This window comes from Hyperoodon ampullatus, assembly GCF_949752795.1.
Source record: "Hyperoodon ampullatus genome assembly, chromosome: 5".
NCBI lineage: Eukaryota > Metazoa > Chordata > Mammalia > Artiodactyla > Ziphiidae > Hyperoodon > Hyperoodon ampullatus.
In genome coordinates, this window is record NC_136918.1 from 43,984,357 (window position 1) to 43,995,330 (window position 10,974).

Here is a 10,974-nt window from a genome sequence, read left to right on the forward strand (position 1 = left end):
GCCACAGAGCGGCGGGGCCCATAAGCCATGGCCGCTGAGCCTGCGTGTCCGGAGCCTGTGCTCCGCAATGGGAGAGGCCACAACAGTGAGAGGCCCGCGTACCGCAAAAAAAAAAAAAAAAAAGTAATATGGAAACTCTATTTAATCTCATTAAATGGATTTTTAAAAGTCTTTTCAGTTGGAAGCTGTGTCTTTTTTAAAAAAAATCATACTCTCTCTCTCTCTCTCTCTCTCTCTCTATATATATATATATATATATATTTTTTTTTTTTTAATTTATTTTGGTTACACCAGGTTTTAGTTGTGGCAGGCAGACTCCTTAGTTGCGGCTCGTGAGCTCCGTAGTTGCAGCTCACGGGCCTCTTAGTTGTGGCTTGCAGGCTCCTTTGTTGTGGCATGCAAACTATTAGCTATGGCATGCATGTGGGATCTAGTTCCCTGACCAGGGATCGAACCCACATCCCCTGCATTGGAAGGTGGATTCTTAACCACTGTGCCACCAGGGAAGTCCCAGGAAGCTGTGTCTTTATAATTTATCATCTTACAAATGGAAAGGGTCTCCTGTATTTGTTTTTTTCTTTCCCTTTTTGTAACTACTCATTGTTGGCTTGTTGTCAATTTTCCTACCTCTATTTTTTATGTTATAAATAAGAGAGACAAGACGTCATTCAATGAAAGTTAAATTTTTCTTTTTCTCATCTAAAAATGTTTTTGAGAGTGTTTATATTAGAAAACAATAGACATACTCTTTAAATTTTCATTAATAACTTAGTTATCTTTATATCATAATTTATATGTTTTAAGTTTTATTTTGCTCAGAGTTTTAACTCTCATCTAAAACTTAATCTTTTCCACTTGGAAGGCACCTTTCCCTAGGAAAAAGACTTTTTAAGTTTCAATTTTCTGAAGACTAAACGTTAACCTACTCGATGCCTTTCTATAGGCCATAGAGTATAAGTTTACTGCTGGGCACTTGCAGACAGAGTGACAGCCCAGTATCTATCTTTCATCACAGCCTGGAGATTTTTTCCTCAGGCGTAATGTCTCATTTTTTTTGAGAATCTTTATGATCCCTTCCCCTAGACTCATAAAGTCTTAGTGGTCTTTTGTCACCAATTATAGGAGTCCCATTACATTTGAGATATTTTACTGGATTTTATTTTCTAATTTCCTCCATGGGTGAGTCATCCTATATAATGCAAAGGCTTCTATCAAGGAAGGCTCTTGTCCTCTGTCTTTTGTGGCATATCTACACTGGTCTGCCAGAACAGAAAGCTTTTACTGCCAAAGGCTTCAGAAAGGCTAAAGTCCCTTTTGGGGTCCTACATCCTCCTGGGTACATATGGACTTTCACATAGAAAAGTAACCATGGCCATATAACAAAAGGAATCAGTAAGCTCTTAGGCAAAGTGAAATGATACAGTAGCCCTGTAAGAACAAGGAAAAGAAAGGATGCAAATGTATTCATTAAGAAGAGAAAGCACTTTTCCCCAGTGGCCTTGAGTTTCCTATAAAGACCTTCACTTCTTTTTTTTTCAATCTTTAAGTTTTTAAATTGGGGTATAGTTGTTTTACAATGTTGTGTTACTTTCTATTGTACAGTGAAGTGGAGTTCCCTCTGCTATACAGCAGGTTCTCATTAGTTCTCTATTTTATACATATTAGTGTATATATGTCAATCCCAATCTCCCAATTCATACCACCCTCCCTTCCCCCCTTGGTGCCCATACGTTTGTTCTCTACATCTGTGTCTCTATTTCTGCCTTGCAAACCAGTTCATCTGTACCATTTTTCTAATTCCACATATATGGGTTAATATACGATATTTGTTTTTCTCTTTCTGGCTTACTTCATTCTGTATGACAGTTTCTAGGTTCATCCACATCTCTACAAATGACCCAGTTTTGTCCCTTTTTATGGCTGAGAAATATTCCATTGTATATATGTACCACATCTTCTTTATCCATTCATCTGTCGATGGACATTTGGGTTGCTTCCATGACCTGGCTATTGTAAATAGTGTTGCAATGAACATTGGGGTGCATGTGTCTCTCTGAATTATGGTTCTCTCAGGGTATATGCCCAGGAGTGGGATTGCTGGGTCATATGGTAATTCTATTTTTAGTTTTTTAAGGAACCTCCATACTGTTCTCCATACTGGCTGTATCAATTTACATTCCCACCAACAGGGCAAGAGGGTTCCCTTTTCTCCACACCCTCTCCAGCATTTGTTGTTTGTAGATTTTCTGATGATGCCCATTCTAACTGGTGTGAGGTGATACCTCATTGTAGTTTTGATTTGTATTTCTCTAATAATTAGTGATGTTGAACAACTTTTCATGTGCTTCTTGGCCATCTGTATGTCTTCTTTGGAGAAATGTCTATTTAGGTTTTCTGCCCATTTTTGGATTGGGTTGTTTGGTTTTTTGAGATTGAGCTGCATGAGCTATTTATATATTTTGGAGATTAATCCTTTGTCCGTTGATTCATTTGCAAATATTTTCTCCCATTCTGAGAGTTTTTTCATCTTGTTTATGGTTTCCTTTGTTGTGCAAAAGCTTTTAGGTTTCATCAGGTCCCGTTTATTTATTTATTTTTTTATTTCCATTTCTCTAGGAGGTGTGTCAAAAAAGATCTTGCTGTGATTTATTGTCAAACTGTGCTCTGCCTATGTTTTCCTCTAAGAGTTTTATGGTGTCCGGTAAAGACCTTCACTTCTGCATTTATCCTCTGGGGGGCAGCAGTTCCCCGTAAAGGAGGAAAGATAACCCTGGGAAAGGTGAGGGCCACTGGCAGTCATTCATTTCGTTTCTCATTTTTCCTGGCAGTGAGGAAAAACTTGCTTCTTACTGGGGCTGGACGCTCACAAAAAAATCCTCACTCACCTAAATAAGATTTAAGCTGAATCACCTCTCAAATGTAGAAACACTTATTCAGAAAGGACTATTCTGAGTCAGCTACTCACAGATGGGTCTCCACCTATTTTATGGATCCACCTTTTGTAATATTAGTACAGTAACAGCAACAACAAATACCATACTTACTGAATTTTCTAAGTTTTTCAGCAGTGTATCATTATTAAAAGTTATTCATATATTTATCACAATTATGAAGGGACTTATGAAAATCAACTCTAAGGGCATAAAAATGGTCATATTTGTTGAATAAAAAATAGAGATTATATGTTATTTTTTTTTTTTTTTTTTTTTTTTTTTTTTTTTTTTATAGCAGTTTTGAGTCTATAGTTGTCCTGACTACATATTTTCACTAAGGTATATGTTATTTTTACAGCATGATTTCCTTTCTGGAATACACCTACCTACAGGCATTTTGAGAAAATATTTCTGGAAAGTCATAACCAAAATTTCAACAGTAGTTTCGTTTGGCTGGTGAGATTACAGGAGTTTTTATTTCCAGCTTTAACTTATTCTGTGTTTTCTAAATTTTCCATACTAAGCATTAAAGTATGTACTATAAAATAGTATATAAAATAAAGAATAGAGGTATCATGAACCTTAGAGAAAAATTAATAGTGAAATTCAACATTTAAATGAATATTTAAAAGTGAATAGCCTCCATCTTAGTCCTACATTTTCCTGTTACATGTTCTGGCTTTTATTTATTAATATTTACCTAGCATATAGAACTAGCATAAAGTTGTTTGGGGGTAAATAAGATTTCGGAACTGAGTGGTAGTAGAAGTTCAAAACAGAGAAAAAATGCAGGAGAGAGTCATCTGCTCATTATTACTCTTGCAGGGCAACTGGGCAAATGTCACTGCCCACGTCTTTTTCCTTCTACTCTTGGTCCATCAGTTCTAGATTTCCTCATTATAGGATTCTAGAATCTTGGAGGAGGACGGGCCACCCCTGTCATCCTGTCCCGCCCTCCTACCCAGCTCAGAGACTCTTCCCAGAATACCTTTAACTTCCTGGCCTCTTCTTCAGCACCTCCAGAAACGTGGAGCTCAGTACTTTTGCCTGAAATGCTTTCCTCCTTTCTCTGCCTGAAGCGCTTCTACTCATCATTCAATATTCAAATCAGGTGCTCAGTTTCTCTGAGGCCCATGTGGCACAGTCATTGGCGCTTCTGAGTGTGGACTCTGGGGTCAGAAAGACCTGGGTTCAATCCTGCCTCTTCTCCTAACACTTGCTGTATGATATTAGCCAATTTATCTCACCTCTCTGAGCCTCGGTTTTCTTACCTGTAAAATGGGGTTCACAGATGTGGTCATGTGTATGGGCTCTTCATGTGGCGTCCAGTACATAGCAAGCAAGTAATAAATGGTAACTGCTACCACTAACATCAGTGGTTTCAACGCTGACCTGCAGATTAAAATCACCTGCAGAGCTTTTAAAACATGATTTAATAGGCCTGGGCTGATGCTCCTAGCAAAGCTTGCATTTTTTGAAAGTTGCCCAAGTGATTCTAATGTATAGCCTGCCAGGTGGGGAACTGTTACACCAGCAGTTTTGAAAGTATGGTACCTGGACCAACAGCACCAGGGAAACTGTTAGAAACTCAAATTCCAGGGCCCCCTAGTAGACCTACCAAATGAGAAACTCTGGAAGTGACCCCAGCAATCTGGGTTTTAACAAGCCTTCCAGGAGATTCTGAGGCATGCTAACATTTGTGAACCACTGCACTAGACTGTAAGCTAAGTAAAGGCAAGAACTGTTTGTCTTGTTCAATGCCATACATATTCTTAGGGCTTGACACTGTGCCATACACAAATTCAGTTTAGTTCAATCAAGAAATGTTGGGACTTCCCTGGCGGTCCAGTGGTTATGACTCCATGCTTCCACAGAAGGGGCCTGGATTCAATCTCTGGTTGGGGAATTAAGATCCTGCAAGCTGCATGGTGCGGGCAAAAAAAACAGAAAGAAAAAAAAAGAGAGCTTCCTTGATGGCGCAGTGGTTAAGAATCCACCTGCCAATTCAGGAGACACGGGTTCGAGCCCTGGTACGAGAAGATTCCACATGCCGCGGAGCAACTAAGCCCGTGAGCCACAACTACTGAGCCCACGTGCCACAACTACTGAAGCCCACACATCTAGAGCCTGTGCTCCACGACAAGAGAAGCCATCGCAATGAGAAGCCCCTGCACCGCAATGAAGAGTAGCCCCCGCTTGCCACAACTAGAGAAAGCCAGTGCGCAGCAATGAAGACCCAACGCAGCCAAAACTAAAAATAAATAAATAAATATTTTTTTTAAAAAAAAAAGAAAGAAAAGAAATGAAGAACTGTCAATTGAGCGCTAGTTTTCTTTAAGGCATTGTGCCTGGTCATGGGGATACGATGCTGTACAAGACAGGTGCTCGTCCTCAGGTTGCTTGCAGCCTCTCAGACTCAACTCTTCTTCCTGCTCTCACTGCTCCTTAAGCACCTACCATTGTAAACTTCATGCTGATTTATATATTTTTTTTATATGTCTGTGTCCCCCATGAAACTGATCTCCTCAGGGCAGGAACAGACTGTACTCATTTCCTAGGAGATGCCCAAAAGCAGTTACATTGCTGGGCCTGGCTCTGCATTTAAGACCAATGGAATGTGTTCCCCTAATGAAAAATGATGGAGGGAAAAGGCTGGTGTGTCAGTCAAGGTTTGAGCAGGGAAGCAGAACCACTCTGAGGATTATGGTAGAAAAGATTTACCTTAGAAATTAGACTTTACACCACTGTGGGAGAGACTAGGGAAGTAAGATCCAGGGAAGAGGAGTTGGAGGATCAGAGAAAAGTTACAAATCAGCCTTGGGTCCTTTTTTAATTTTTTAAGTTTTATTTTATATTGGAGTCTAGTTGATTAACAATGTTGTGTTAGTTTCAGGTGTACAGCAAAGTGATTCAGTTATATATATATATATATGTATCTATTCTTTTTCAAATTCTTTTCCCATTTAAGTTATTACAGAATATTGAGCAGAGTTCCCTGTGCTATACAGAGGCATTGGTGCTTTCAAGAAAGCTGGAGTTTTTAGGGAAACCTGCACAAGCACATCCAGCTGCCAGAAGGACAGCGGACAGTTAGTGAGAAATCTGCGGAAGGCTGTTGTCCCGGTGGGCCTTGTGTGGCTGGAGGTCCACAAGGCCGGTAGTGAGAGGGGGGTCACATACAAAACAGGGAGGATGAGGACAGGCAGGGGCTCTCAGCACTTCTGCGTCTCACTCCACGCCTTTCAGGAGTAGCAGCTCTTTCATTTTCTGTCACGTATCAGTTTCTCCAATGAACAACTCTAGCCTAGAGCCACATAGCAGAGGGGCTTCTTTTATAATTCCTATTTAGCCAAATTGACATAGTACTAAATCACCCAGCTGGTAAATATTACTTACCTAAAAACTGGTATTTATATTCTCTCCAGGAGCTACTGTTTTACCCTTTACTTATTTATTTATTTATTTTTGCTCTGTGTGGCTTGCGGGATCTTAGTTCCCCGATCAGGGTTTGAACCCGGGCCCTCGGCAGTGAAAGTGCAGAGTCCTAACCACTGGACCACCAGTGAATTCCCAGCACCCATTTTTAATAGCCATGATAGAATAGTGTTATTCCTAGACACAGTAGGGTACCATCTCCAAATGCCATACAGAGAAAATAAAAGGCAGGAGAGCTGTTATAACAAAGGTTTGTTGCTAGATTCGGGTTTCTAGTTCAGTAGTAGAAATAGAAGTTAAGGTTATTTTCAGAGAATAATTTCTTTCCTTTATGTTCTTTTTGATACAAGCATTCCTGAAATTGCAGGTTCCCATATTTCTCACAAGCTTAGTCCATGCATATCTAATGCTACATCCCTGTTTATATGGCAGGTGCCACAGATACCAGAGAAAATGAAGTGATTTGAGGGGGGACATAGCAGTGTTTTACACTCCATTTGTATATCGATTTCGTATGTATATTCAGCTACTGAAATATCTTAAATTATGACCATTGGGGTCAGTCTGTTTCTTTATGAGCTACTAGAAAGCACACACCCACTCCCCATTTCCTTGTTTGTGTTAATGGCATCACCATTCCCTTAGATCCTGAGACTGGAAAACTTTTTGCCATCTTTGATTTATTCCTGTCCTTCATTCTTCATTCTCAGTAAGTAATGTGTTCGTAAGTCTTTGAAATGCCATATATACCCATCTTGTACTCTCCATTCTTATTGTGACAATCCTATTGTATATAATACTTACACTCATCTGTCTGTCCATCCATCCATCCACCCATCCAGGCATCCATCAATCCCTTATGAGTTTCATAACCCTACTTTCAAAAATATTTGAGTTAATAAAATAGAACAATGTAACACCGGATAATTAAGATTAAAAAGAGAACAGAGAGGGCCTAAATCAAATGGAGGTATTAAAATCAATGGAGAACTTTTGAAAAATACTGATACTCGGGACTATTCCCAGAGATTTGGATTCACATGGTCTAGAGTTCCCTAGGTGATTCTAATGTGCAGCAAAGGTTGAGAACCTGTGGAATTGGAAATAGGGAGTAGTTATTACTGGCCACTTGATCTGAGCTGATTACAACATTTGAATACTGAGTATGGCTGCAAAGGCAAAAAGGAATATATGCTGTGTTAGACACATCCCATTGTCTGACAAAACATTTTTTCCCCCACGGAGTTAAGCTCTAAAAGGAATATGTTGTGTATGTCTTAGTAATGTAATAATAGCTATTCTTTATTGTGTGCTTTCCATGTGCCAAGCATTATGCCAATTAAAGGGATTATCTCTTTTAAGTCTCACAACACACCTATGATGTGAACATATTGTTAACCTAATATTTCAGATGAGGAAACTGGGGTCTTGAGATGTTATATAAATTGCCAGCCTTAGGACTCAGGCTGTATAACTGCAGAAACCTGATTCTTAACCACTTCACTACTGCCTCTAAAATGAATATGCTGGGCAATGCCTCCAATGAAAGTTTTGCAAAAGATAGAATGGTGTTCAAATGGAGATTCTTATAAAATAAAGGCTGAAGGCACATAATTTTTAAAAGCAATTTTGCAATGTGTTGAGACAGTATTTTATTTTCTGATCATCTAACATTATAGGGACAGACACTGGAACTTCTGAAAGAGTGGGATGTTATACTTACTGGATCCTTGTAAGTCTTCTGATGGGAGCCTTAGAGAGGCCTGGCTTCTTCCACAAGGTAAAGGCACAGAGCACCAGCAGAGAGGGTGGAGCTTGAGTGCAGGACAGACTGGATGAGGTCAACAAGCATTGTCTTTTGGAACCAGGATTAGAAGCAGGAAGTGGAAGATGGGGTAAAAAGCCAATAAGGGCATCCCGCTTGAGGTGCTAAGACTAGACGAGGTGAAGAATCTGGGTTCGACTGGACAAGAGGAAATTCCTGCATTGAAAAGAAGCACAGGGCTTCCCTGGTGGCGAAGTGGTTGAGAGTCCGCCTGCCGATGCAGGGGACGCGGGTTCATGCCCCGGTCCAGGAAGATCCCACATGCCGCGGAGCGGCTGGGCCCGTGAGCCATGGCCACTGAGCCTGCGCGTCCGGAGCCTGTGCTCCACAACGGGAGAGGCCACAACAGTGAGAGGCCCACGTACCGCAAAAAAAAAAAAAGCACAAATGGATGAAGCTGTGCGGTTCCAGAGCCAAGGTCATGAACATGGGTGTGCCTTTGGCTTGGGAGTAGGCGGAGGGTGCAGATACTTCAGAAGGGTGAAAAGTAGGTGCTGGGTCTCAGGAAACTCATGATTATTTTATCTAACAAGGGTCTGAGGTGGAAATACTTCCTGTTGTAGAGTAAAGTGAGACCCGTAGACTTTGTATACCAGCCCTGAGTGGTCATTCTTCTGTTGAGATGTGAAGGTCTGGAGATACCCAGAACACTGCCTTGAGTCCAGTCTTGTCTCATCTAATCAGTGCTCTCCAGAATCTTCAGCATAATGGGTTTTAAATGCTCTTTTAGCATGTCTTAGCTCAGGACATGTAAAAGGTACTCCACTGCCTACTTCAATATAAACTCCCACTTGGTAGCACAGGAAACTATACTCAATATCTTGTAATAACCTATAATGGAAAAGAATCTAAAAAAGAATATATATATATATGTATATATATACACACACACACATCAATTATTTGCTGTATACTTGAAACTAACACATTATAAATCAACTATATTTCAATAAAAATTTTTTTAAAAACCATCCCACTTGGGCTTCATTTTATCTTTCCAAGTTGGTCCCTCCATCTCTTCAGCATCTTCCTGTCACATTAGTCGGATTCACTGCTCCACAAAGATCCTACTTGGATTAAATGTGTTTCATATGCTTTTGTCTAGGCTTCCCAAAGTGATTGTAAGCTCTTCAAGGGAAAGCATTTATGTCTTTTAAAATTTCTCTTCTTTTGCCTTGAGGTTCCCATAGGCTGAATATGTGAACACAAGTCAACTAAAGATGAGTAGAAGAACCCGATCACCACACTCGTGCTCTGAGCACCCAGGGAACCCCCAAAATGTGATGAGCTGGCAGGTATTTAAACTAAGACTGACAAAAAAGAAGGCTTACGTCAATTTCTGTCATCTTACTGATGGCATCTTCAGCTTACTCTTGTAATTCTTCTTTTTCTTTTAAAGACATAATGATTTTTTTAAATATATAAATTTATTTATTTATTCTGCGTTGGCTCTTCTTTGCTGTGTGTGGGCTTCTCATTGTGGTGGCTTCTCGTTTCGGAGCACAGGCGTTAGGTGCGTGGGCTCAGTAGTTGTGGCTCGCGGGCTCTAGAGTGCAGGCTCAGTAGTTGTGGCTCGTGGGCTCTAGAGCTCAGGCTCAGTAGTTGTGGCGCATGGGCTTAGTTGCTCCGTGGCATGTGGGATCTTCCCGGACTAGGGCTTGAACCCGTGTCCCCTGCATTGGCAGGCGGATTCTTAACCATTGCGCCACCAGGGAAGTCCCTTACTCAGTAATTCTTTAAAATGATTGCACAGGTTTCTCTTTGTTGACTTTCTCTTCAATCTGGATAGTACAATGGAGTGGGATATTTTAAATAAAAATTCAATATTAAAAAAATAATAAGTATTTCTCTTTTTCTCAGGACTGACTATGGTAAATAGCCAATGCCTGTGCTTGACTCCATTCTAGTTTACCATGAGCAGGACTCAGAACAGCACCAGCCACAATGAGATATTTCATAAAGGCTTTGGAGCGAAATAATAATCATCTCAGAATCAGAAATTATCTTGATGTGTTTTTTGTAATGACAACATTGATGATAAAGCCTCGTGATAATATGGTGTAAAGGCATTCAAGGTCTGAGTTTGAATGCCAGCTCTGTCGCATATTAACTCTGTGACCCTGGGCAGGGCTCCGTGAGCTACAGTTTCCTCATTGTAAAAGAAAGGTGATCACAGGGACCTCAGAGTGGTTGTGAGGACTAAGTTACACATGAAAAGGAGCATTCAATAAATATGTTTTGTTACAGAAAATTTTAAATCTTTTATTTTTTTATTCTACTGGTTTTCTATTTTTTCCTCTACCCGGATCAGAAAGATAATTTTACATTTTCTTTCAACTTTTTTGAGACTTAATATTTTCTGATCATGAGAAGTTGGTAGACATCATATTAACAAAAGATTATTTTCTTTTTTGGTAATTACCTGGATCATAACAAATAATAATAAAACAAGACGAATTTCTCTCAGCTTTGGGCTGGGAATCAGGAGGAGGAGGAAGAACGGAAAAAGAGAGTCCTTAGACTGGTGGTAGAAACATAACCCACTAACCCTTGATTGGGCACCCATGACGAGGTCTCTGTGGTGGGGAAGCCCCAGCAAAGGGATCCTTTCTCGGTGAGCAAGAATGCTTCGGGGCTGGGCTGTGAGCTCCCAGGGCAGAGCCCTAGTGCCCACTCCCTGATCAGCTCGACTTTGCTGCAGGTTGGTTGTGACTGAAAGGAGACGACTGTGAATTAACTAGGAGGGGGAACATCAAGTCGGAACTTTATTTCACCCAGCCA